This window comes from Myotis yumanensis, unplaced genomic scaffold (assembly GCF_028538775.1).
Source record: "Myotis yumanensis isolate MYYU_CA2020_CCGP unplaced genomic scaffold, mMyoYum1.0.hap1 SCAF_1, whole genome shotgun sequence".
Classification (NCBI taxonomy): domain Eukaryota; kingdom Metazoa; phylum Chordata; class Mammalia; order Chiroptera; family Vespertilionidae; genus Myotis; species Myotis yumanensis.
Window position 1 is genome coordinate 93,507,347 of NW_027223752.1, and position 26,201 is coordinate 93,533,547.

A 26,201-nucleotide genomic window follows, 5' to 3' on the forward strand; every position below is an offset into this window, starting at 1 on the left:
CACCACCTCAAACATATCCTTCGCTACCTCAATTATCACCACTACTTCCACCATCTTCTCTACTGCCTCCACCTTTACTATTTCTCCCACCACTTCTTCCATGCCTTCCATCTCCAATTCTACCACTTGTTCCATCTCCATAAACTGCTAGACTCTTTCCTCCACCATCTCCACTGCATTCTTCACCTCTACCTCCACTTTCACACCTTCCTCACCACCACAACCATCACCTCCACTGTCATCCCTCTCCCCGCATTGTCACCACCTCCACCTATCACTGCCTCTCATTACCACTAGTATTTCTCCTCTTCAAGGTTCGTCTTCTCAAATATATTTGTGGACTATAAAGGAGACTGATTTCATAATCCTACCTGCTCTTTCACTGTCTCTTGCTTTCTATTCTATTCCCATTACTTTAGTTCTCTTTTCACACCCCTGTATCCCACAGACATCTTTATACCTATTATAAACCTACCAGAGGCTCTGCCGTCAATACATCTTTGAAAATGAAATTGGTTCTCAAAGCTTCTCTGAAAGTTATGGAAGCTTGGGGCAGAGGTTAGAGAAGGAAGAGAATAATAAAAGTGTGACTTCCCTATCCTCTAGCAGCAAGCACTTCTGTGCCAGAATTCTCAAACCTTTTTCTACTTTTGCTCTCAAACCATCATTAGAAAGGGTCCCATCCAGTGGCCAGAGGATAAAATGTAGGATGATTGTTTCCTCTCTTCTAGGCCTTGGAACCAATATTCTATGCAAGAAGGTACAGCACGAGCTACTTCAACCACTGAAAATTACTTTAGTCAAGGCAAAACAGCCTAGAAACAAAGTACAGCATAAACTGAGCATGCTACCTGCTCAAAGATAAAACTGGAGTCTGGACTGAAAGTCTGAAAAAGTCCACCCACTCCCAAATGATTGCACTCCTTCTGTCATAGATGCATAAATTGCACAACAGGGAAAAAAACAGCCTTATATTTCCTATGTTTGGAATGAATGATAACAACATACTAAGAATTCAAGGCATAATGAGATATAAGCATACAAAGGGAATTTACCATAAAAATCCCACTCAGCGGGACCTTTGTTTCCTTTAGGAGACTTTCATGGAAAGGAATGGGGATTTTTAGGTGTTCAAGTGGCCACCAGAGGGAGGTAAGTTTGAAGGATGAGTAAACACTACGTCTACATAACCCCCTGGAACAGACTCTACACAGATAAAAAGAACTGTCATAAAAGTCACTAGAACTGCTAGTTCCAAAGCTACCAATTTGATTCCAACTTGTTACTGCATTCTGAATCTTAGCTTTAAAAAAAAAAAAAAAAAAAAGGATAAAGACATATTTTTGAAACAAATATGAAAGCTTTAGTCACTGTATCTCCACACCCAAACTTAAGAACATTCTTAATAATCTACACTAATAAAAGAGAAAGGTGCAAATTGACCGTACCTTCACAACCCCCACCAGCCAATCAGGAGTGAGTATGCAAATTAACCCAACAAAGATAGCGGGTCAATTTGCATACGCTTGCCATGGCAACGCAGCAGGCGTTTTGCACTGCCCCAGTCGATCTGGGCCTCTGGGCAGCATGGGAAGGAGGAGAGGCAACTCCAGGCTGGAGCGAAGGCAGAAAGGCGGTGCTGGCAGCCAGGGGAAGGAAAGCCCATTCTTGCGTGAATCTTCGTGCATCAGGCCTCTAGTAAGTTATATTTGGCTTTGTGTTTTACCCTCTCACAAGGTGGGACAAAAATACTGAATATATAAAAGAGAAACTTTCTAATGTTGTAATGATCATTGACACATTCTAAGGAGTGGCATGCTGAATATAACAACCTTGCCATAGATGAAACTGAGATCCACATCACTCACTCTCATTCCTTATGACCTTTAGGTTTCAGCTCAGGTGAAACCTTTTAAAGAGGCCTGGCCAGAACGCCCCATCGAAAATACAGCACCCACGTACAACTGTCACTATCGATTCCCTCATCCAACTTTATTTTTTCTTCTTTTTCTTATTTATATATCTCATCCTGCTTTATTTTTCCTTCTTATCACCACCAGACATAATATGTATTTGTTGATCTACTTACTACCTCCTCCCACTGGAACTAAGCTCCATAGAGCTTTGATCTCTTTGATATCTATTTTTGTTTATTCACAACTGTATTCCCAGTGTTTAGAATGAGGCCTGGAACAAAATATTTGCTTAATGAATATTTATTTAATCTTTTTCAAAGGAAAAACCTACAGTCCAATTAAAGGAATAATTATTTCTCTAAGTAATGCAAACTATTGATACAAGTGTAAAATTATCACTAAAAACTGAAATATGTTTTTGTGCATTTCTACATCTTTAAGGTTTCAGGCCAATGAGGTTAAGATCAGCAGCTCCTATGTTTGTTTTCTAAAGTCTTTCATTCTGTTCTGCTTGTGTCGATCAAAATTGATCCTATTTTTTATAGTCTCCCAGTCTGTTCTCTGTTTTGGCTCTTTTTCCTCTTTGCAGGGGAATAGGAAGCACAGGGTGAGGAGGGAGATCAGGAGAGCAAAAAGGCTTGAGGGACGATCAAGGGCAAAGGACCACGAATCAATTTGGTCTAGTTTGGAGGTCCTTACCTCTAATTCCTGTCTTTATTTTTATTTAAAATTCATCTTCCAAGACAATCGATATGAGACAGGGAGAGAGTTGGGGGAAAATTTATACTTGAAAAAGTATCCCAACTTTTTAACCTATGGCATTGAAATGACCCCACCTGTAGTTCAGGGTAGAAATGATTCTTATAAAGGTAGATAATTATGTCTGAAGATTATTAACTGGAAAATTACTTGTTAGAATATAAATATACAAGAAATAAGGGTATATGGTCACTTCTATACACTTGCTCTGATGCTGGGCAGAAAAGGCATTGGACGCTGAATCCTGAGCAGGAGATCTGGGTGTACAGGAGCCCTGTATGTAATATTAAAGTTACCTATCAAGGTACAAAACCCAAAGGACAGGAGAGGTAGCCCCAAAGGGCAAATAATAGTATTTATCAAGTATTTGTGTTCTAAGTGATTTCACAGGGTTAATTCATTCAATTCTCAACAACAAACATGACATATTAAAATCAACTCCATTTTATTTATTTGTTTTGTTTGTTTTTAGTCCTCACCTGGGAATATGTTTTTATTGCTTATGAGAGAGAGAGAGAGAGAGAGAGAGAGAGAGAGAGAGAGAGAGAAACATCAATGTGAGAAATAACATGGATAAGTATGCGCCCTGACCAGGAATTGAACCTGCAACCTTTTGGTACACAGGATGATGCTCCAACCAACTAAGCCTCCAGCCAGGGCTCAACCCATTTTATAGACAAGAAAACTAAGGACTGGAGAGGGTAAGCCTCTTGCCCAAGACCACACAGCCAGCAGGAGGTGAAGCTGGTATTTGAACCCCAACAGTCTGGCCCAGAATTCACATATTGAGTCCTGCTCTCAGGGGAGATGCCTGCCATGCTGGAGTCTGTGGCCGCAGGCTAGTGCACATCTTTTCTATGCACTAGGAGTAAATAAAAGCTTCATCAAGAAGGATCAAAGAGGAAGACAATTTCCACCATCCACTGGGAAGAGTGCCCTACTGTCCTGTCCTTCTCCTGCCGACACCACACTGCTGGTCTTACTGGCAACGTCCCTCTGTTCTCTGGGTTTAAGGCAGGATGAGAAAGTAGGAAAACGGGGTAGCAATAAGCTTTTTAGAGAGGTACAAGCTACTATCTCTTCTTATCTTTGAATCAGCCGAGACTAGTCTCAGGTGAAAAAACAAGTCCAACAGCATTCATTAGAATTTTTCAAAACTAATACATAAAGTATAACAAAGAAATACACAGTACATTTCAGGTTTTCTCTCTTACGTGGTGGGGGAAAAATTAAGACCAGGAAGGACGCTCCCACGTTTAGTGTCACATTCAGGCAAGAGCATCCTTGGCGGGGAGAGGAATGCTGGAACTCCCTGCATTGCAGCTTTATAAAGCAAGGTTCTTTCAGCTCATGCTCATAAAGCCATTTCCCTGGGTGTGCCATCGTGAGAGCAAGCTTTAGGTTGGGAAGGATTTCACCCTCTGCTGCATATTGAACCCAGAACTTTCTTCCAACCCTTCATCTTTTCAAAGAAAAATAGTTTGAGCCAAAATTATACTTCTCTGGTATTAGACACTGTGGCATGGCATTCACATCTTCCTTTGGGAATGAAGGATTAATTACCCCTCATTGTCTCTATGGGGATTGCTTGGCTGAAAGAGCCCCCTCACCCAAGCCAATGCACTCTTCCAGGCGCAGACCTCCAATGACTGGTACATGTGAGGTATAAAGTTTCACCTCAGGACAATTCTAAAGGGTTATCCAAGCCCACCCCAATACACTCCAGGCATTCAGCCCAAACAGTACCTTGAATATAACTTCCTACCTCAAGCTGAAATGTTTAAAGTACAGAATTAAGGTGAAGTGTGATGTGTGGCTCAAAAACTGTGTTGACCACCAACTATCAGTGGAAAAACACAGATGAATAAGACACGGACCCTGTCCCCAGAGTGCTCATAGACCATTAGAGAAGAGAGATGTATACAAGACTATGAGGTGTGCATCATAATGAAGAATTTCTCAAAACTCAGCAATTCTCAAGAACAGTCACTGGGACTCATCTTCCTAGGGGTAGAACTAGTTGGGAGTTGAGAGAAAAAAAATACTTTCTCTTTTAGACCAATCCTCTAGTATACAAATTATTAGAAAGGCTTTCCTTCCCCCAATTGTTTCTTTCACTTGTTACTAATGCTCAAAATTTCTTTCAGAGGAGACAAAGCCAGTCTTTCTGCAATTAGAGAAAATAGGCTTAAAATTAGAAATGATGTAAGCGTAAGTAGAAATTAGGTCAAACCCATGTGTGAATGACTAATGCTGATCATTGCCCATTTTGATAGCAGGCAGAGTTAGTAATTCATAAACTCTGGGACCCTGGAGGGTCCAGCATCCCACTGAAACAAAACTTGAACACCAAAGTATGTGTAGGCATGTGTCACGACACTGCTCGGAGTTTGCTCTGTCGATTTCTATTTGTGGGAAAACAAATAGAACCTGAAAAGATCGTGCCTGTCACCTCTCCTTAAGTCACCTCAGCAGGGACTCTGTCTTGAAATCCTAGTTCCTATCCTCACCTCCTGGCATCTGACCCTCTGAATTCATATTATGAATCCTACAAATGTTAAATACTTCTAACCTAGCTATTCCCATAGCTCTGCCCAGATCCCTGTTTGTTCCAGTTCCTTCCTCACTTGGCTAATGTGATCATGTTATCAACTGATTCGCAGAATAGCCATTAAATTTGCTCCAAGGTGTCTCCAGGTCCTTCGAGGACAATGACCATCTCTCATGTCTCTCTGTGCCCATGATTATCTGATAATTCCTCCATCATATTAACTTCCTCCACAGCTGCTCTTATCATTCCCCTCATTTATCTCTTTCTCTAAACAATTAGGTCTCCACATGGGTAGACAGTTGAGATAGAAGGTTTTCTAGGGGGAGGGGTGAATCTGACGCCTTGTATGTGCCATCAGAGCTCAGTTGGTTTAATAATCCCCAAGCCCCTCTTTGCGTGCAGCAAGGTATAAATTTATGCAAATGGGAGGTCTGGCTCCTTGTCACAACACATTGCAGACTGCATTCGTGCAAGATAGAATAAAAAGATTAGATGCAATCTTGAAGTCAATCAGAAAGCAAGAGGAAACCAAAAAAAAATGGAGCTTAGATTGTCAACAAGGAGAGGCAGAAAAATGACTTGAATCGAATTGCAGTTTATCTCGTTAAGCGTTAAAGGAAACCAATTTCTTTCAGAAATTGGAAGGCAATTTAAACATTTCTACAGTTTTACTAAAGTTTGGAATTTTCCTGTGAAAAAATAAGGTTTTCTTTATTTCTTTATTTCTGCATATCTGACATTTTCCCTGCACTCTCAGAGACTAGAAGGCCCTAGATAAGAGGATATTTAAGGAAAAGAGCACAGTTATCAACAAGTAAGGAGAAGAATCTATTAAAGAAATACTTATTTAATTTCTTTAGCCCTTTCAGATTCAAAGCCATAAGACCCAAGGAGGCTAGAACTGTGTAGGAAAAAGCCAGGCTACAAAGTCTGGCGTGGTTCTGGAAAAATCACCAGGATGGATTAATTGAGAAACATAGAAATCACATTCAAGCTATGAAGGTCAAATAAAACATGCCAATTTCAAGGCCAAGCTACATCCCACTGAAGTTGAAGACACCACAGCTAAAGGTGCTGTTCAGAATAAATGCAGATCTTCCTTGATAACCCCTTTCCCCATTTCTAGAAGTATGAGCATGTTGACAGTGGCCTCTAAATTGTTACTGCTCCTTCCCACGTAAAATGTGTAATTCTCCCCAACCATTGTATTCAATAGAAATCACTAACTAAACCTCCATCTTCAGAGTTAAAATTGGGCCTTCCCAAATCCATAGTCCATCTGGAAGACCATTTAGCCAACAAAAGCAGCAATGCGTTTGAAACACCAGGACTTGAAGGATGCATACATTGTTAATGGCCATGACCTCAAGAAGAGTAAGCACATTGTACTCAGTACACATGTGCATTGTTAGAATCTCTTACAGTGAAAAAGTCAAGCTTCTGTCTTTTTTTTTAATGCACTTTAAGATGTTCTGAGATGAATATGCTAAGATTTATTTCCAAATAACGCTCTGAAACCTGCCAAATTCACCCTTTTGGGTGAGCTAAATGGGCACTTCTATTGTGATTGTTGGTATGAACTGGGCAGAGTTTAAGTGCAACGCTGCCATTGTGGCTTCTGTCTGCATTCATTCCTCTCCTCATACGTTCACTCAGTAAAGAAGCATTCGCTGAGCACTTACTACCTCATGGACTGAAAAAGAAGAATGATGTGAAGTTAAAATTATTTTCCTTAATAAATTAGTAAGATGATAAATGGCATCAAGGATGGCCAGTTTTCCGTTATTACAAAAAACGAATCTTAGGCGGATTTATCAGGGCGAATATTCAAGAACCAAAACAGCTCCTTCCGTGGTTTCTTGCTTCCACTGACAACTTTTCCCTTTCAATAGCTTGTTCTGTGCCAGGAGCAAACAATATGAAATCCATTCCTAATGAGCAATAATTATAGCTTTAAGAAGCTGTACAATCAGTGTTCAGTGATTTCATTATTAGATAGCACCATAAATTATGCTAATGCTGATAACAGTTCTGGATGAGAGAGGTCCAGATCCGGGAGATTGCACTGAAATTATTTACATCCTCTATTTCTGAAACAATAGACCTAGCAATTTGAAAATCAGATGATCCGATTTATTCTGGCAGGACACACATGTAACAAATTGCATCAACCATAAAATTAAATAGGCTTTTTTTTTTAAGTTTTTCTCCTCAATCTTCTCTTACCTTGCATATTACCAATCTCCTTTGAGAAAAGATTTCTAATTATTGTAAATCTTGCTTCTAAAATTACTCAGTGATAGTGGTTGACGATGTCATGTGACAATGATGGCTTTAGCACATCTGTGTCTTCATACAAGCTCAGCCTAAAAATGCAACACCTGAGAAGTTACAGTTGCCTACCTGAGTGCACAGGGTTTTGGTAACAGGGAATTACTGCCTCTTTAATCAATTTTTAAGGGTTAGATGTGAAAAGAGACACTCCAAATGGATACGAAGAGCTGGCTGGGCCTCCCAAATCTATCCTCCTCTGTTTAACCCTTCTCATTGGAATTTTCTCACTCTGGTGTAGTAACACAAGTTCTCATTTTTCAAGTCCTAATTATATGCCTGGCCCTATGCAGAAGGGCTTTATGTACACTACCTCATTCAATCCTCATAAAAAACCTATGCAATGATTCTATGATTCCCATTCTGCTGATAAAGAATAAAAGGCTCAGCAGGCAAAAGGAAAATAAAAATACCTTGCCTACGAATGCAGTGAGTAAGTGGAGAGGCCCGGCTTCAACTCAGGGGAACCTGGGATGGTTGCCCCGGGCAGGAATGTGAGGAATCCAACACAAATCTGCCGACAAACGCAGGGTCTTTCCTAAAGGTTCACAAAGGGCAGCAAAGGGGGAAATGGCACCACCTGATGTCCAGAAAGACTTCCTTACAGTTCTCATTACTAGTAAGTGTTGCCAAAGAGGTGGAGCAGTTGAGCACTTTAGACTATTTCAGGGGATGCCAATTGGTGCAGTCACTTTGGGAAACCATTTGGCAGTACCAACTAAAGCTGAACATACGCTTACAACTTGTGGCCCAGTATCTGCACTCCTGAGTACATACCCAACAGAAAGGGCATGTGCGATATTGCTCACAACAGCATTATTCAAAACAGCCTCCAAACTGCAAGCAACCCAAATGTCCTGTAACAGTAGAATGGGCAAATTCATTGCTGTATAGTCATACAATGGAAAACTACTGACACATGCAGAAACATTATACATCTCACAGACAATGTTGAGCGGAAGAAGTTAGAAACAAAGAATACATACTATATGGTTTCATGTATATGAAGTTTAAAAACATGTGTGACTCCTCTCTGGAGATAGAAATCAGAATAATAATCACCCTTGGGCTGCTGAGGAGTCTTCTACAGTGATGGAAATGTCCTATATCTGGGTGGGTGGTGGTTGCAAAGTGTATTCACATGTAAAAATGCATTGAATCATTCATTTAGCATTTGTATGATCTATATGTTATGTCAATTTTTTTTAATAAATAAAAATTCTCATTGGATCTCTCTGTCCCTCAAAATCCTGTCATCATGGCAGTTGGTCCCACAAACTTTTTCTCTATTTCTTCAAACTTCACCCTACCCCTTGCTTCCTCCTCCTACCTTCTAGATTTATTGTTTTCTGTCTCACTGGGAACTTCATGTCCTTGCCTATATAAATCAATTCCGCTCTCTCTAGCACTTTTCATTTCTCCTATACGCATTACTGTAACCAGCACAGTGATAATCCCAACAGTCAGACAGATCAAACACACAATTCTCTTTAGAAGAATATCAGTGCTCTTATAGAAATGAATCTTAGTCACTTATTTCTATCTCCTCTGAAAGGTGGCTAACTTCCCTAAGGATAGAGGGTACATATCCCCAGATGCTCAGGAAATGTCAAGTTGTGTTAAATAAGCACTCTTAGTCAACACTTAAAGTTATGAAATCTGGGCATTCACAAAGATCTCATCATCCACTCCAGAGCCAGCAATAGACTAAGGTAATAAACAAGGATACGTGGAGTTGGGATCATAAAACTATACTTCAGAGGCATTTGCCTGAGAACTACAAGAAAAATACAGGATGGCTGACTTTAATTACCTTTGGTCATTTTTATTGCTTTTAATCTTTTTATCTCTATCTTACTGCTTTTTACTGACCAGGCATAATCAGGCAATTCCATGGTCAAAAAGGAATAGAGTAACAATAATTCCCTTGGAGTTTGTGGAGGAGAAAAGAAACGGCAAGAAGTTTAAGCAAACTATTAAACCGTCTAATCTCTGAAATGTAAGAAACAGGCCAGGAAACCAGTCTGCTGCCCATTTTCTTGCTTTTGAATACAGCAGAGCCCAGAAAGGTGATTAGTTCCCATGTTATTATCCAGGTGAAAGAGTCATTTGTCTATTTGCTTGAGAAGGTACTCAATGGTAGGCATCTCATAAGAATAGCCTTATCTTTCAAATTTGGGGTACACCAGCTACCAATAACTGACAGACACTCAAAGTTCAAAATCAGAAGTTGGGGGGGCGGGGAGGGGGGATAAAGACGAAAGGATGACTTCAACCTAAGGAAGAATGGCTTGCTTTGGAGTCCAATTTGAAAGGCCAAGCCAGATTTAAAAGAGAGGGAAAAAATCTTTTGTTCAAATCCTTCACCCAAATGTAATTAAATGGAATAAAAGTCTAAGGTCATATAAAAGGCCTCAATTGTTAAGCTGTCAAAAGTCTATTTGAAGTACAAGCCATTTTTCTGAGTATTGATATACTGCAGGTATTTGTGGAGCATAATATCACACAAAACATTTCCATGTCTGGGAAAGGGATGTGCCATTCCTTCCCGGTCCCCCAGGACAGCCACCATAATTGGATGACTATTATATAAATACAGAAGTTAGCCGCGAGGAAACACACCTTCACTTCTTAGAAAAGTATTCCTGTGTTTACCTTTTAGTGGATCTGGGCTTGCTAGACATAAAACCATTCCTCACCAGCAACAAGTACCAGTAGAAGTTTATTTTTGTCATTCATAAAATAAAGTAGGACCCAGCCAAAGGAAATGACTCTTGGAGGCGGCCCTGTCATAGAAGTGCTTTGGAAGTTACAAATGGTTCCGTGGCCCAGGCCATAAACAGCCTTGAAGAAGGCTGGTGTTGAGCTGTTGATATTAAAAATCACCTCATTAATTATGTTTGTAAACAATGCAGCTGTCTGTGCTTGCAAGCTGGCTTCCTCGGCATAATAATATTTGTAACAATAATAACCATCATTTTGAGCATAGCAATAAATAGTCAATCCAAGAACCTCAAGTGAAATCGCATCTGGGAACTGCCACCTGGTCATTCAAACTGCTTCCTCAGAAGGTAGGAAGGTTGTTGTTTTTTCCTCTATGAAGACACTTTATCAGGATGAACTGCTCCGCTAGAATTGTTCCCATCTCACTTTTTGAAAAAAGCAGGTCAGTAGCTAATGTGGGAAGAGTAACAAATCCTAGAGGGAAGCCAAAGAGCCAAAAGAAGTGGGAGAGTTTAGCCAGAAAAAGGACACCATGTAGTATAACTGCTGGAGGGGATGACGGGAAGGAGCACAATTCCTCTGCTGAAGGATCAGTGAGGTCAGAATTGCACCTCAGTGTACAGGTTGTCAGCATACCTCCCCGGCACTCGTGCAGCTATACTTTCATACCTACTATGTGCCAGGTGTGTATCAGGTGCTGGAGAAAACTCACAAGTAAATACCCACTTTAGATGCCTGGTGGTGATGTAATTGGGACGGACCTGACAGACTAAGTAATTACATAATCCAAGTGACCTAGTATTTGTTTTCTTTAAAGTCATATTTATGGAACACATATTTCTAAAGTTAGCCCAGCAGCTATAAGCCCCTAAAATGGTTAAAAACAAGAGGAAAATATGTTTCCTGTGTAGCAAAGGCAAGCTAGAATTACTAGACCTCTTTCCACACGAGAGGACAACCTTCATACCTCATTTATGCCTCTTCCTCATGTAAATTTTGATTCTGAACTTCACCAGAGAGAGATAAACGTGGTATCCAATTCCAAAGCATCCCCCATTTTCTGTCTCTGTCCCTTTCTTTCCTCCCTCACTCTGTGTATATATTAATTTTATAGATCTTTTTATTGTCTGAACTACACTGGTTGCGTGAGAAGCAGAACAATAGGCCAAAAAGTTCCATTTCACACATGCCATCCTTATAATTCAGTAGGACAATAAAAAGAGAGAGAGAGAAAGATCTATAAACTGGTGATAAATCAGTGTCCTAAACCAAATTAACCATCGAAATAGATTATCATAAAAATAACACCATGAAAAATATTCTTCACCTTCCTGGTTCAGCTGCCTGAAATGGACAGAGGAAGGGTGTGTGTCCATGTGTATGTGTACATGCCACACACACTCAGAGATATACACATACACACACATGCGAAAAGACCCAGAGGCGATGCAGTCTGTACATGCTGTTTGCTCCTCCAGGAGCAGCACAGGATACGAAACCCCAGCATTGATCATTAGCACCTCCCAGTTCCTGAAGTTCAGCTTTTATCCAACATGGTAAATGACAATGCCATATGTCAAGTGCTGTGTTAGACCCTCAGGAGACAAGATGAGCTACAGAGAACACAATGCTTGTCTTCATAAAACTTCCAGTCAGCGCAGACTAGATAGACATTAACCAAGTAAATACACAGATACAATTTTTGAAATTATAAATCCTGGTAAGTTTCAGGAGAAAAGGCACTATGAATCCTGAGAGCACATGCCAGGGGATCCTAATCTAATGTGAGATCAGGAGCAGAGCTTCGAGCTGCAGAACCGCTGGAAAGATATAAATGGTGCACCAGCAAGCCACACCCTACGTCTGTGGGAGCAATAAAACCCTCTTTCTCTCACAGAAGAAGGCTGAGAAGGGAAGGATAAGGAAGCACCATTGGGCTCCAAGGGCACAGAGAGGAGGGGGAGCTGTGCCAGCCAGAGGGAGCCACATCTACAAAGATTCTGAGGACAAAGGAGAGATGACACATCCCAGAACTGAAGGAAGGTCCTAAAAAACCAGGGCAGGGTGGTGCCACATAAGATGGGAAGGGATGGGAAAGGGTGGGCCGAGTCCAGATCGTTCAGGTTATTAACATGTGGGGGAAGGGACGGTGACAGAGGGGGTGCTGGGTTTTCTTTTGCAGAAGCTTGCGTTGTTTCTGTGTGAGGAAGAAACTGGCCTGAGGAAAGCAAGATACTGGAAGGACAGCTCATCCCCTGACAGCCCTCCACACGAGTCTAGGAGAGAAATTAGACCTGAGTCCAACACTAATTAGCTGTGTGACCTTGGGTAATTTGCTTCACCCCTTTAAGCCTCAAATTCCTCACCTGTAAAATGGCAATAATAATGGCTTTAGTGGGGATTAAGTAAGATCATGGCTGTGGAGTGCCTGGCCCACTATAAGCCTTCAGCAAATGTTAGCTATTGGTGGTGCTGGCGATGGACAGAAATAGGTTAGAGAGATGCACATAGCCCGCCAGCAAGCAGTCCCCCTACCCAGCCATCACTAGGAGGAGTAAGGCACCTTTTCTTTCCTCAGAGAAGGGTCAGGGAGGAATGAATGGGAGGAAAAACAACTGGTATCACTATGACAAGTTTCCCAAATCTGAAGCATTCTTGTCTTTATTATACGCACTGCCTGTAATATTTAAGCCATGAAAGGTATCTGAGACCATTTAGAAAAGTAATGACTAAAATCTGGTCAAGTATTATCTTAAACCAGCTTTGGGACAACAGCAACAAAAAGATTACAGAAATATGAATAACTTGCCCAAGGCCATAGGGCTGACAATGGCTAAAGCCAGGAGTTGAACCCAGGATGAACTCTAAGTTTGTGCCTTTTCCAGGAGGGACACAGCCTCCTGAGAAATCCAAACCCAACCTCTTCCTTCCAGAAGCTTTCAGTCTAGGCCATTGTTATTTCGTTTTAAAGCAAGTTGGATGACAGGCTATTTACATATCCAAAACTTCTAATGCAGTAAGGGGGGAAAAAATTATCCTCTGTAATAGCCACAGACTTGAGGACTGAGAATCTTCCTTAATTAAATCAAACAAAAGCTTTAGGTAGAACCTACTTATGGGAAGCTTAAGGTAAATTGATCCTGAAATGAAGCACTCGTTCAAAATCCGGACATAGGACTTCTGGTGTACCCACCGCAAAAACCTCACTCACACAAACCAGACCTGGCTTCCCTGAGCTGATCCTTGAGGGTATCCCCTTTAAACTTGCCAGCCTCCTTGGGTAGAAGATAAAATCATGCAGCGGTATGGATTAGCTATCACTTCGTTGTAGCAGGCACAGCCGTCGGTTCCAGGTGAATTGCTAGGCAATGTAATAACAATGCAGTTTATTTACTGTGCGGGGTGCTTATCTATAGAAATGTTCCCGACCAACAAAGAAAGGCACAGCTAATGCCTTTTCCTTAGAATTACAGACCGAAGCTATGCCAGCACCTTCAGAGAATAAAATGCTAAATAATCCCTGTGTAAAGAGTCCCTAAAAACCCAAAGCACTCCTTTCCTAACGGAGAAAGCAGGAAAAGGCAATTGGTAGATGGGATGACCCAAAGGTCTTTCTCAGGCTCCCATCACTACCAATCAAATCACATCCCAAGGGGAAGAAGGGTGAGAACTGAAGACCAGACAGGCTGAGTCCAGACACATAGAACTCATTCTTAAGTGATGATGATGGTGATGGTGACAACGATGATGATGATGATGATGATAGTGATAATGGTGATGATGAGGTAGACTACCATTTGTTGCAAGCTTATCATCTGCCACTGCACTTTTCAACATTATCTCTTTTAATTATCAGAACATCTCTATAAAGTTAGTCCTATTACCTCCATTTAACAAAGAGATTCACAGTAAGGAACTTGTCCACTAAGCTGTTAAATGGAGATTTGAAACCAAGTCTGCCTCCCTCCAAAACCAGAGCTCTTTCATTAACACTTGAACCTATGCTGAGGTTCAGGTGCTAGTAAAAGAAATATTTAATTTCTGCTGGCAAGGGAAGAACCCCTTTGCATTTGAAACCATTCCTTTTGTCATTGCCCTTCCTCCTGCCATACATGTGTGGGTGGTGACTTTTCATAAATCAGATACAAGTTATTCCAGGGTTGTCCAACAGTCATGGTGCCAATATCAACACTTGTGAAAAGTTTGGAAAGGAGCTTTTGAATAAAGGTTGTAATGTGGGGAGCAAGTGTTGAGGACATGCACCTTCCATTACAATTTGCTTTGGCCCTGTGTGCTTTGGGCCAATAGAAAACACTAGAAGTCTGTAGAGGGTGACACCAAGGAATCTGCAATATCCTTCCCTACACATTCCCCTTGGAATCATTCATGTTTGTAATGAAGGAGAATGGCTGCAGGTGTTTCCAAAATTCTTTCTTTTCACACCTGGTCAAGGTACAAAGTCAAAATAGTCCTCCAGCTGCCGTATTGTAAACTCTAGGACATTTGATATTAATGGCCAAATCCTTTTTCTGAACAATAATTCCTCCATTTCCCCAACAGAATGTTATAATGTGGATGACAATCATGTGTTAACTGACCCAAAAACTTTTTTCCAGCTTGGTTTGATTTGGTTACAATGAAAACTTTGTAAGCCCATGTTTCATTAGAAACAGTTACATTTACAAAGTTAAAAAAAGCTAGAGCTCTTAACCTAATACTAAACTATTCTCAAGAACCGGAGGGACTCTCCTGAAGTTGGACTTGGTGTACATATAGGACTCCTGACCTCCCCTGCCTTGGCTCTGTCGTGTGCACATATCCCACCCAATGGAGCATCCACTGGGCTCACACTTTGTGCTCCACAGTGAAGGCTGGTAATATAAAGATCACCATTTGCTAAAACCCTAGTAGATGCCTTTTAAACAGCCAGCCTTCCATGATTAGAATAAGTGAACTAATGAATGAAAGCATGAGGAAACCCAATTAAGGAGTCTAGGATACAATCTAGAGAGATGTGATTGCTCTAAAAAGAGAGCTATAACTTAATCAATAGTACTAGCATATCTGAAGAAAGAATGTATCTACAGAAGGAAGGTGGTATGCCAAGAGCTCAGAAAAATGGAGCACTATTGAATTGGCAGTGTTTATTCAATTGTGCCCAAGGGAGAGAGAAAGTATATCTGGTAGTAGATAGAAAGATGTACCCGAATTGTTTAGTTCACTTCAATAGACTTTGTGTGCCGACTATGTGCCATGGTGTACAACAGGTATGTGATTAAACACCACCTTCTCTCCCCCACCCCAGCCCCGCCACACACACACACACACACACACACACACACACACACACACTTCCTGACACAGGAATCTGAAATGATAGTGAGGGAGACCAACACATAAACAGCTCTTAAATGCTAAGTGCTACATTAGAGGTATGTGAAGGGTACCAATGAAGCATGAAGGAGGTAAACTTGGTGCAAGGTCTAGGAAAACTTCCTGAAGCAATCCTTGAGCTATGTTTCAATGAGTACGCAGGTGCCATCTGGGCCATAAAGGACCCAGAGGAATTCCAGGAAGAAGGAACAGAAGTTGTTCACATCACCGCAGATGGGGATATGTATGTTCAGTAGCCTGAGATTTATCTCAAGGGAAATAGAGAACCACTGAAGTATGTTAGCTGGAGAGTAACAAGATCATTCAGGAAGATCATTCTGGCAGGAAAATAAACAATGGATGTAAATGAAGAAAAAACAAGGAGGCCCAGAGACCAATTAAGAAGCTATTGTCAAAGACCCTGGTGAGGATACTTCCTAAGTCAATGGTAGCTAGGATAAAGAGGAGGGGAAAACTAAATATTTAAGAAATGATGTTATTGACTGATTGGAAAAAGAGGTAAAAAATCTAGGATGATTCTAAGCCTGGCTTGAATGACAGATTGGATGGGAAGGATGAAGGGAGGTGAGGAATCCAGATGACTCCAAGTTTCTGGCTCAGAGTCATCCTGAATGGTGATAACATGAACTGAGATAGAAAATATAGGAATATAGGAGGAACAGCGAATTTGCATTTAGAAGATGAGGAAAATAAGTTTGGTTTTGAACATGTGGAGTTTTCAGTGCCCATTGGACATGCAGGTGGAGCTGGCCACTCGGCTATTGGACATATAAATCTGAAAGTCTGAAGATTCACCAGTGCCGAAGGTAAATATTGGAGCATGAGCAAATAGATGATACTTAAAATATGAGTGCAAAAGATATTAACCAAAGAAGGATAGAAAGATAAGTGGTTGGATGGATGAATGAATGGATGGATAGATGGGTGGGAAAATAAGCTAATTAAAATGAGATATAATGTATTTACTAGCTTTAATTTTTGGAAGTTTTAAAACTTACTTTTATATGAATCTAGATGAAAAAGAAGCTAAAGAAAGTGAAGAAAAATAAACTCCAGGTAGAAATTTTTCAGCTATAAATAGTATTATTTCTTAAAAGATCCCTCTAAGTCAGTGGTTCTCAACCTTCTGGCCCTTTAAATACAGGTTGTGACCCCAACCATAAAATTATTTTCGTTGCTACTTCGTAACTGTAATGTTGCTACTATTATGAATCGTAATGTAAATATCTGATATGCAGGATGGTCTTAGGCGACCCCTGTGAAAGGGTCATTCGACCGCCAAGGGGATCTCGACCCACAGGTTGAGAACTGCTGCACTAAGTTAAGAAAAAAAGATTATAAAAAATAATAAAGAGACTCAAATCATTTTTTAAAGTCAACTTCCCGTTAAGAAAAATGAGAAAATATGTGCTCTTTCACCTCTACACATATTCCCTGGTGAGGATCACCACCAGTCTTCTACTGACTACTCCACTCCGAGTCCTTTCTTCTGATATACCTCTTACATGGCTAACCCTTGTCATTGACGTCACTGGTGTATGATAATGTTCACCTGTTGTCATTACATTCAATATTATACCCTGGGCTGGGTATAATATTATTGAGTCACTTTTTCCCTCAGAACTTTGAAGATATTACTTTATTGGCTTCTGGCATTCAGTGAAAATCCAAAGCCAGCCAGATTTTCCTCTTCTGATGTTTCACTTAGTTTTTCTTTATTCGTTTTATCACTCATGCCACTAAGCAAATAGTAGGGGAAGGAAGACTCAAATAGCCTCTCTCAGCAGGCTTGGCTCCTTCAGTTTTTCAGGTGGACAACGCTCTCCCTTGGTCATAATGAAAGGCCATGTTGAAAGCCACAAAGCCTTCTCTGCCTTATTAAACCTCCTCATCCTTGAAGCCTCTGCTCAAATGTCCTCTACCGCCCTTTAAGGCTTTTCCCTCCCTCCTTCCTAGGCAGAGTTATTATATTCATACAGCAGTTATTACATTTATAGTTGTAAGTATGCCTCTTCCCCCACTAAATTATAAACAGCTTGAGAGGGAACCATGTGTTCTTCATTATAACCCCAGCATTTATCAAACTGCTAAGACCAATAGGGGCTCAAATATTTACTGAATAACCTCTCTAGTCTCACTTTTGCCCACACATACTGGGGGGATTCTTTAAAGCAGTTGTGCTGAAACTTGAGCACACATCAGCATCACTACCACCTGGAGGACTGGCCAAAACATAGCTTCTCAGGCCCCATCCTGAGTTTCTGATTGGTCCAGGAACGTTTGGAGAACCATAGGTTTAAAGCACCATTAGAAACAGAAATAAACTTAACAAATCCTTGCAAAGTTAGAGTAAATAAGGTTCAGATAATAAACTTATGTTTACCTCCCAAACCATCAAAATCTGATGAGCCAAGCTACTCTTTATATCATAAGCCTAACTAGCATAAGCCCAAAAAAATGTTAGAATATGTGATCCTTGAGAAAAGATATCTTGTGACGTTTCACTTCATTTTTCTTGATTCATTTTTATCACTCATGAACAAGTACCTTATAGCTATGTACTTACTATTACTATACTGTAACTATTAACTAGGCTAACATTAATTCAATTCAATGGCCAGCTGGAAGTATAAATCCAGAGAAACTTTATGTACTCCAGACAAAATTCTCCCTCAAAATAAAATAATAATAGTAATTTTTAAATGCATTACTGCCCTAACCGGTTTGGCTCACTGGATAGAGCGTCGGCCTGGGGACTGAAGAGTCCCGGGTTTGATTGCGGTCAAGGGCATGTACCTTGGTTGCAGGCACATCCCCAGTAGGGGGTGTGCAGGAGGCAGCTGATCGATGTTTCTCTCTCATCGATGTTTCTAACTCTCTATCCCTCTCCCTTCCTCTCTGTATAAAATCAATAAAATATATTTTTTTTAAAATGCATTACTATCTCATCATATCTATTTTCTCAAGCTTTTCCTTTTTCCTCTCTGACTTCTTATCTCCTAGGCACATGAGTTAGTTGTGATTCTTGTGTCAAGACTGCAAACCACCACTAGGCATATTCCCTCTGTGCCATAGATGCCACTTTGTCATTTAGTCCCTGGATAGGATGGTCTGTAGTCCCAAGGCCTCTACAGCAACCTCTAAGTGGTGACTTTTGTACTCATTTTCTTAAAGAGTTTCACTTTTGTGAGCAGGAAACCTTGCCCGTTTTTTAGTCAGGCTACCACACATTGCAGGGCACCAATGTTGCACTGCAGTGCCACCTAGAGCCTGCTGCTGGTAGAAATGCAGAGCTAACCAATTCTGTGCACTCACCACCAGCTGGCTAGTTGGGAAAACTGGGTGGTTCTGGATTCAAATGAATTCTTGCTCTAGAAGAAAGTGTTCGATATGAGGTTAAGGAGGCCTTCAATCTGGAACTTCCATCTGGAACTATGAATTGATAAACCATCATTTGAAATGATATATTCAGCTTAAATGTTTACTTCACATTAGAATTTTAACTCTGAAGGTTTGTACACAAAACATCATCATGGCAAGAAACCTTCAGTGGTAAAGGTATAGGAAGGAGCAAACAACAGCTCCTGGGCCTTTCAGTTCTGCTTCTCGTGGTTGTGGCTATGGCTGAGCTTCGCTGAGATCTGCAGGATGAACATCGGCGTGGCCTGGCCGGGGCGCGAGGCGGAAACCGAGCCCTGTGCGCTGTGCGTTAAGCAGGCAGAGGCCACATTAGAAGCCACGGATCCATTAGCTCTCATTTAATGTTTCTTCTCAAGCAGATAAATCCAGGCATCAAACACCCGGCCCTTTTATGACACATAAATCACAGGTCAGTGCCTTCCATGGAGACTCCTGTTTGCTAAGTGAATAGTTAGACCAGGAGCAAAGAAACAACATTTCAGGGCACTTGGAGACCCAGGGGGACGCGCTGATGGCACAGGGCAGGGCCACGAATTTCTCCCTGCAATTACATGATTAAAACCTTTCTCCTGCTTGAGAACTGGTACATCATCCCAGACCTTCCTCGGGCAGCAGTTCGCACAAAGAGCTACTCTTGGCCCCAGCTCTGCCATTACCTTCTTTTTCAGGGAGTAGTTTCCACAGCCCTACTGAGTGAAGAGCATGCCTTGGCCCACCACTGATTGGACTAAGGTGGACCCTTTTCCACATTCAATCCAAGAATCTCTCTGTTGGCAATTTCTGCCAAAGGCACAGAGACTGAGGAAGCTAGCAACTGAGCCATGTTCATGATAAGGCGTTAAGTGAAGGTCCATGAACTTGGGCTTCTGAGATCCTCGGAGCTGCCCTTACTTCTGCCCTTCCTACCATGGCAGCTTTTCTGTGGATTCCATGAGTTTCGTGCCTAAGACCAAATTAAGTGGGTTCAGCTCCCTATTACTAAAATTGCTTTTTAAGAAACCCCGAAGCTTAGAATTTTTATCAGACTCAAGTTGGGACTTTGCTCCCTACTCCACTCCATTGTGGAGAAGCCTCCACAGCCAGCACTCAGCCCCCCAATGCTCCTGTTGTTCAGCCAGAGGCAGGCGTTGGCTACTCCCTGGGCGGGGGTTGGGGACAAGGGGAGGTGGTGGGGACCAGGGTGTGGTCTGCAGACTGCTGTCAGCTCACAGTCTGTTACCAGTCTGCCACAAAAACGTACAGAAACTGAGAGTAAGAGTTTAGGAACTTTCAAAATAAATTTTCAGGGCAATTTAATATCTATCAAATCTAATAGTAAAATCAGAGCTTATATTTTGTAAGTCTGAGTTTCTTCCTTCATTTTTATAGTGTTTGTTGTATTTTACCAAAAATATCAGTTCACAAATGATTGGGGGGGGGGGGGGAGAACAAGAACTATTGGTCTTCCACTGCCAATAGTTTGAAGAAACCGACCTCAACTCCCCCTCCTCTGGTCCAGGCCCCCGGCAGTCCCTTAGGGAAGACAGGAATACAGCTGTGCCTTCTCTCTAAGGAAAAGCTACGACTCACAGAAGAGGCAAAGATTATTGTTCACATCTGTCTAAGAGAAAGAACCTGTCCTTCCATTAGACTGGTCAGAGGCAGGGCCCCAAACCTTCCAGGAAAGACCGCACCTAAGACCCACAGCACCCTGACGGAGTTGAGACAAGGTATTCCAGAGGGCAGAAGGGCTCCCAAGGGCATGCTCTGGGGTTATATCCAGGTGTGAGGCGAGTGGCCCAACTGGGCTTGAGAGACTTGAAGGCCTTCAGACAGTACTTCTCTGTCCCATCTCCCCCCGGGGCCCTCCACACACACACACTCACACACACACACACACACACACACACTCACCCTCACACTTCCTCCCTCTCTGGAGCCTACTTCTCTGGGCAGCACGGCCTCCTCCCACAGCCAGGAGAGGGGCATGGACACGGAAGGTGCTCGGCTCCCATGTTTCCTTGGATACGCTCTGCCTGGGTCTCACCTTATCCTCTCCAAGGAAGAGACGAGGTCACTGGGGACATGGGCGGGGGGACACTTAGGCTGTGCCAAATCCTCTCAAACCTAAATTCTCTCTGTGTGGGTCCAGTAAATGAAACATGGACATGAAAATACCTTTTTTAAAAAAAAAAATGGTGTTCCTTTAACATGTAAAGATAAAGAAGTATAAGAAAAAGAGAAAGAAATACATGGAGAGTGAGACAAAAAGAGGAGGGAAAGGAAGGTGGGCATAAAGGACTGCCAGGTCCATGCAGGCAGGGGTGGTCCCCGGGCAGGGACAGTCCATGGGCAGGGTCTCACTGGCTCCTGCAGCCCAGAGAGGCAGAGAGGAAGTAGGCAGGGGTGCGGGGCCATTGCGTGCGGTGTGGGCGGCTGGGCAGGGTGACAGCTGTGCATGGCTGCTTCTCTGAAACCAGACTCCTTGCTGCTCTCCTTTCTTTCTTTTTTTTTTTTTCTCTCTTTAAAAAAATTTGTTTTGATGCAGGGAAGAGTCGCTGATTTCATCTGAAACAATTCCCAAACAGGATATGGAGTCTCAAACAGCTCCTCAGCCCTTGGCAGTTGCTGTGGGCAGGTGTTTCTTGTGAGAGCCAGGCCGCACGTAGGGCGCTGAGACCCCAGAGCACTGTGGGGACACAGCTGCTGGAGGGTGACCCATGGCACAGGGCTGGTGGCCCCGGGCCTTGTAGCGCCCCCTGCATTCCAGGAATAAGCTCCTTCCCACATACTTCCTCTGCCCCCTTGCTAAGCTCACTGCCAGCCCCCAGTCTTTAGTGTAATAAGAATTGTTTCCACTCTTGTTATTTCTATAATTCATAAGAAAAACAAACCACAGTCCCAGAGACAGAAATTAATCCGCAGTGGAACAAAATGGAAGAATGAGGAAGACTGCTCGACAACAACATGCAAAAAAATAGGATGAACTTTTACCTCACAGGGTAAAGCAAACACGTGAACAGTAATAAAGTTGACTTCAAAGTTCAGCAATAAAAATCAGTACACGCACACATTTTTAATCCAAGTGTCTAAGAGTAAAATAGAAACAAGGAGTAATGAAGCATGAGGAGTTCTCCAACAAGCAGAGCTTTATAAGTAGCCCTAAACAAACAGTTAAAACAGTGTTACCATCTAATCCAGCAATCCCACTCCTGTAGTATATACCCAAGAGAAATGAAAACATGAATGTCTACATGAGCGTTTGTACATGGATACTTATAGCAGCATTATTCACAATAGCCACAAGTGGAAATAATCCGTCCATCAACTAGTGAATGAATAAATAAAATGTGGTGTATCCATACATTGGTACATCATTTGGCAGTAAAAAGCAATGAAGTACTGATACCTGCTATACATCGATAAACTTTAAAACATTATGCTAAGTGAGAGAAGCCAGTCACAAAGGATCACATCCTATATAATAAAGAGGTGATATGCAAAGTAACCCTCACACCCTCACAAGATGGCTGCCTACAACCAGGCCGGGTTAGTGAGGGACGACCAAACAACTGAACAAGCAGGCTGCGTGGAGCAACCAGGCCAGCGGGGGGGGGGGTGCAGTTGGGGGTGACCAGGCCAGCAGGGGAGGCAGTAAGGGGTGACCAGGCAGGCAGGCAAGTGAGCAATTAGGAGCCAGCATTCCAGGATTGTGAGAGGGATGTCCCGGATTGGAGAGGTTGCAAGCTGGGCTGAGGGGACCCCGCCCCCCATGCATGAATTTCATGCACCGGGCCTCTAGTAGTATATAATTCTATGTATATGAATTGTTCAGAATAAGCAACTCTATTGAGGCAGAAAGTAAATTAGTGGTTGCCCAGGGCAGGAAGGGGAAGGAGGATGGTGGGGGTGGGGTAAGACAGCTAAGAAGTGCAGGATTTCTTTTGGGCGTAACAAAAATATTCTACAGATGAGTGTGGTGATGACTGCTTAGTAAATACCTGAAAATTTATTGAGTCACACTTTAACTGGTAGAATTGTGTGGAATATGTCCACGTAAAGAAAGGTATGAAAAAAGGAGAGAGGTCACTTCCCAAGCAAAGATAAGAAAGGGGGGCATGCCCAGGGATCTATTGGCCCTTCTGGCAAGGAGAGGGTTAGGAGAACGAGCTAAGCCTTGAAGTACCAGGAGTGACTTCTCCACACTCCTGTCCGTCCTCACTGCTGCCTGCAAGGCTCCTGCTCCAAAGCTGCACCAGAGGGTCCTGGGGGGAGCCCCTCTCCTTCTTCCTGAGCTTTCATAATGGAAAGAACACTAAGTGTTACCCTTCGACAGATATTTCTATGTTCACGTCACAACCATAGACACTGGGACTACCGGAGCCTCAGGGGCAGTCTGTTCTACTGGCCTCTGCGTGTCTGTGGAGCCCACGGGGCAGAGGCGCTGTGAGAAGGGCTGGGCAGGCCATACATTTTTTTAAATTCCCACTTCATCTAGTTAAATAAAAGGTTTGGGGTTTAAAAGATAAATAAACCCTTCACCATCCACAAAGAAGACATTCTCCTGAGCAACTCAGCCCTGAAGTTTCTGGACAGCTGTCATTCGACGGTGCTTTTCCCAGACAGTACAGGCTCCATGAGGCGCCCGCCGCACCCCTTGGGGAATTCCAGAGCCATTCGAGTTCTCCCAGCACGTGGGCATCTGCCTCCCTCCACCACGGACACTGCCCTCGGCCCTTCTCCAGATCTGTCTCCCACGGTGCGCTACAGCCCTGACTGAGCACGGCCAGCTGACCCAGGGCAGCAAGGGGCTCCTGGCACACATGCGCCCGCACCCGGTCACCTGCAAAGTCTGAGTCGGCCCTGGGTGAGCCTGTCTCCAGTGCATGACCGGTGACGATTTGTCTACATTAATAGGCCAGGAAAGAGGCCAGAAGAAAAGCACGGCTAGGTTTGTCTATCACACCGGCCATATTTTCTTGCTCACAAAAAGCATTAGGCACAACTTATCCTGTGACTTACAACCAAAAACGGAGACTGTTGCATGTTGCTAGCTGCTCTAAACTGGCCAGACCGCCACCTAGAAAAATGTCCACCAGGTTTTCTTCCACTTCCCTAAGCCCCAGAATGAAGAACTTGACCAAGGTAGCATCAAATGCCCCAGAGAATCAGTGCCTGGGAGGTCTGTGGTTTCCTATTTACATTTTTTTGGTTTGTTTTGTTTATCATCACTCAAGGATACTTTTTTCCCTTGATTTTTAGAGAGAATGGAAGAGATGGCTGGGGAGAGAGAGAGAAAAACATAGATGTGAGAGAGACACATCGATTGGTTGCCCCCCTCATGCACCCCGATGGAAACCGAACCTGCAACCCAGGCACATGCCCTTGCACGGGCCAATGCTCTAACCACTTAGCTACACCAGCCAGGGTTCTATTTACATTTTTTATTTGAATTCTCTATCACCCAGAGCCCAGTCACTCCCAAGCCCTTTCTCTGAGGCTGCCTTACTGAAACCTAGAAATAGGAAGTCAGTGCCTAGCAAAGGTTTTCACAAATAGGCACTTGGTAAATGCTTCAAGAAATTGATGAGTTAATTCAGTAATGAGAGAATTAATGAATGGTTTCAGAAGTAAAATAGCTTTGAAATAAAGAATATTAGAATTTGGTCATTTCTGTTTTTATAATTTCCCTATCACCTTACTCAAGATGTTCTTAAAGTGAACATACAGCATCATAGAGCATGGAAGGGACTTAGACCCTACCACTATGATTAATTTCAAGCTCTGGTCAATGTCGTAAAGGCCATCTCAGGGGACAAGTAGAGGCTAAGGGGAAAGGCACCTGATACTTCCATTCTTATTTAGCTTAATATATTAGGGCAAGGCTAGGTACTATAATAAATAATAATAATAACGTCAACATTTCAGCAGCTTGGCAACATAGAATTTCCTTTTTTATTCATATAACAAGTTTGATGTGGGGGTTTCTGGCCTGCAGGTGGCTCTCCTCACAGGAATCCAGGTTCCTTTCATCTCTTGGTTCCATTTTCCCCTCAAGCCCCACCAGGAGACAGGGGAAGAGAAGAGAGAGAACGCCTGCTTCTTCACCACCTTGGCCTATATACTGGTATTAGTCAGGGTCTTGGCAGAAACATTCAAGCCTGGTAACTGGAAAAAAAAGACCATTTAATATGGGCAATTTCAAGGGCTGAAAAGCCAAACGGGGCATTGGACAATCTGGAGATCAGTTAAGAAGGCACTGCCACCCCCAGGCCTGAAAGAACCGGCTCACTGGCCACTTCTGAACCACAGAGAAGATTGCTGGGCAACGGAGACATGGAAGAGGGGCTGCTAGCCAGAGCTGAGGCCACGGAGAGGTCACTAGAGCCAAAGATCAGGGCTGAAATACCTTGTCTTCTCTCTTCCTCCCTCCCTCCAATCTCCTGCCATTGTCCCGCCCCCAACCTAGCCTGTCCTGCAAGGGCAGAAAGCCTGGAAAATTGCAGTTGGCAGGGACAGTTCCCTACAGAATGAGCAGAGCAAGGAGAGGACAAGGAAGTGGATCTAAAGACAAACAGGCAAGTGACAAAGTCACTTTCCCTCACATTTCATTGACAAAGATTAGTTATAGGGCCTCACCAAGGAGCAAGTGGTGCTGGGAAATGTAGTCCTTGGCTGAACAACCACTTACCAGTCACATAACAGGAAGAGCACCAACTGTTAGAGGACAGTGGCCAGCTCTGCCACAGTTAGATTTGGATAGTTTTCACTCCACCAGCAGCTCCATTTTCACATGAGGTCTATGAGGGACAAAACTACAGTAAAAAAGACCCTGATGATTCTATAGACAGCTTTATTGTTTCTCCCGCCTCATGCCATCCCTGAAATATAGAGGACTGGTGGGAAGAGGAGGAGGAGAAATTAACAGCAGCTGCTGTTAATCTCTGCTCCTGGGAGGAAGGACCCGAATGTCCAGAGAGCACTGGCTCCTTAAGTGAGCGGTTGATGACGGATGCCCTCATGGAACTTTGGGGTGAACTGGGGTTTTTGAAGCATGAAGGAACCGGTAAACAAGACAGATTTGGCTTCTTCCCTCATGAAGCTCGTGCTTCTACTTTATTAGGAGT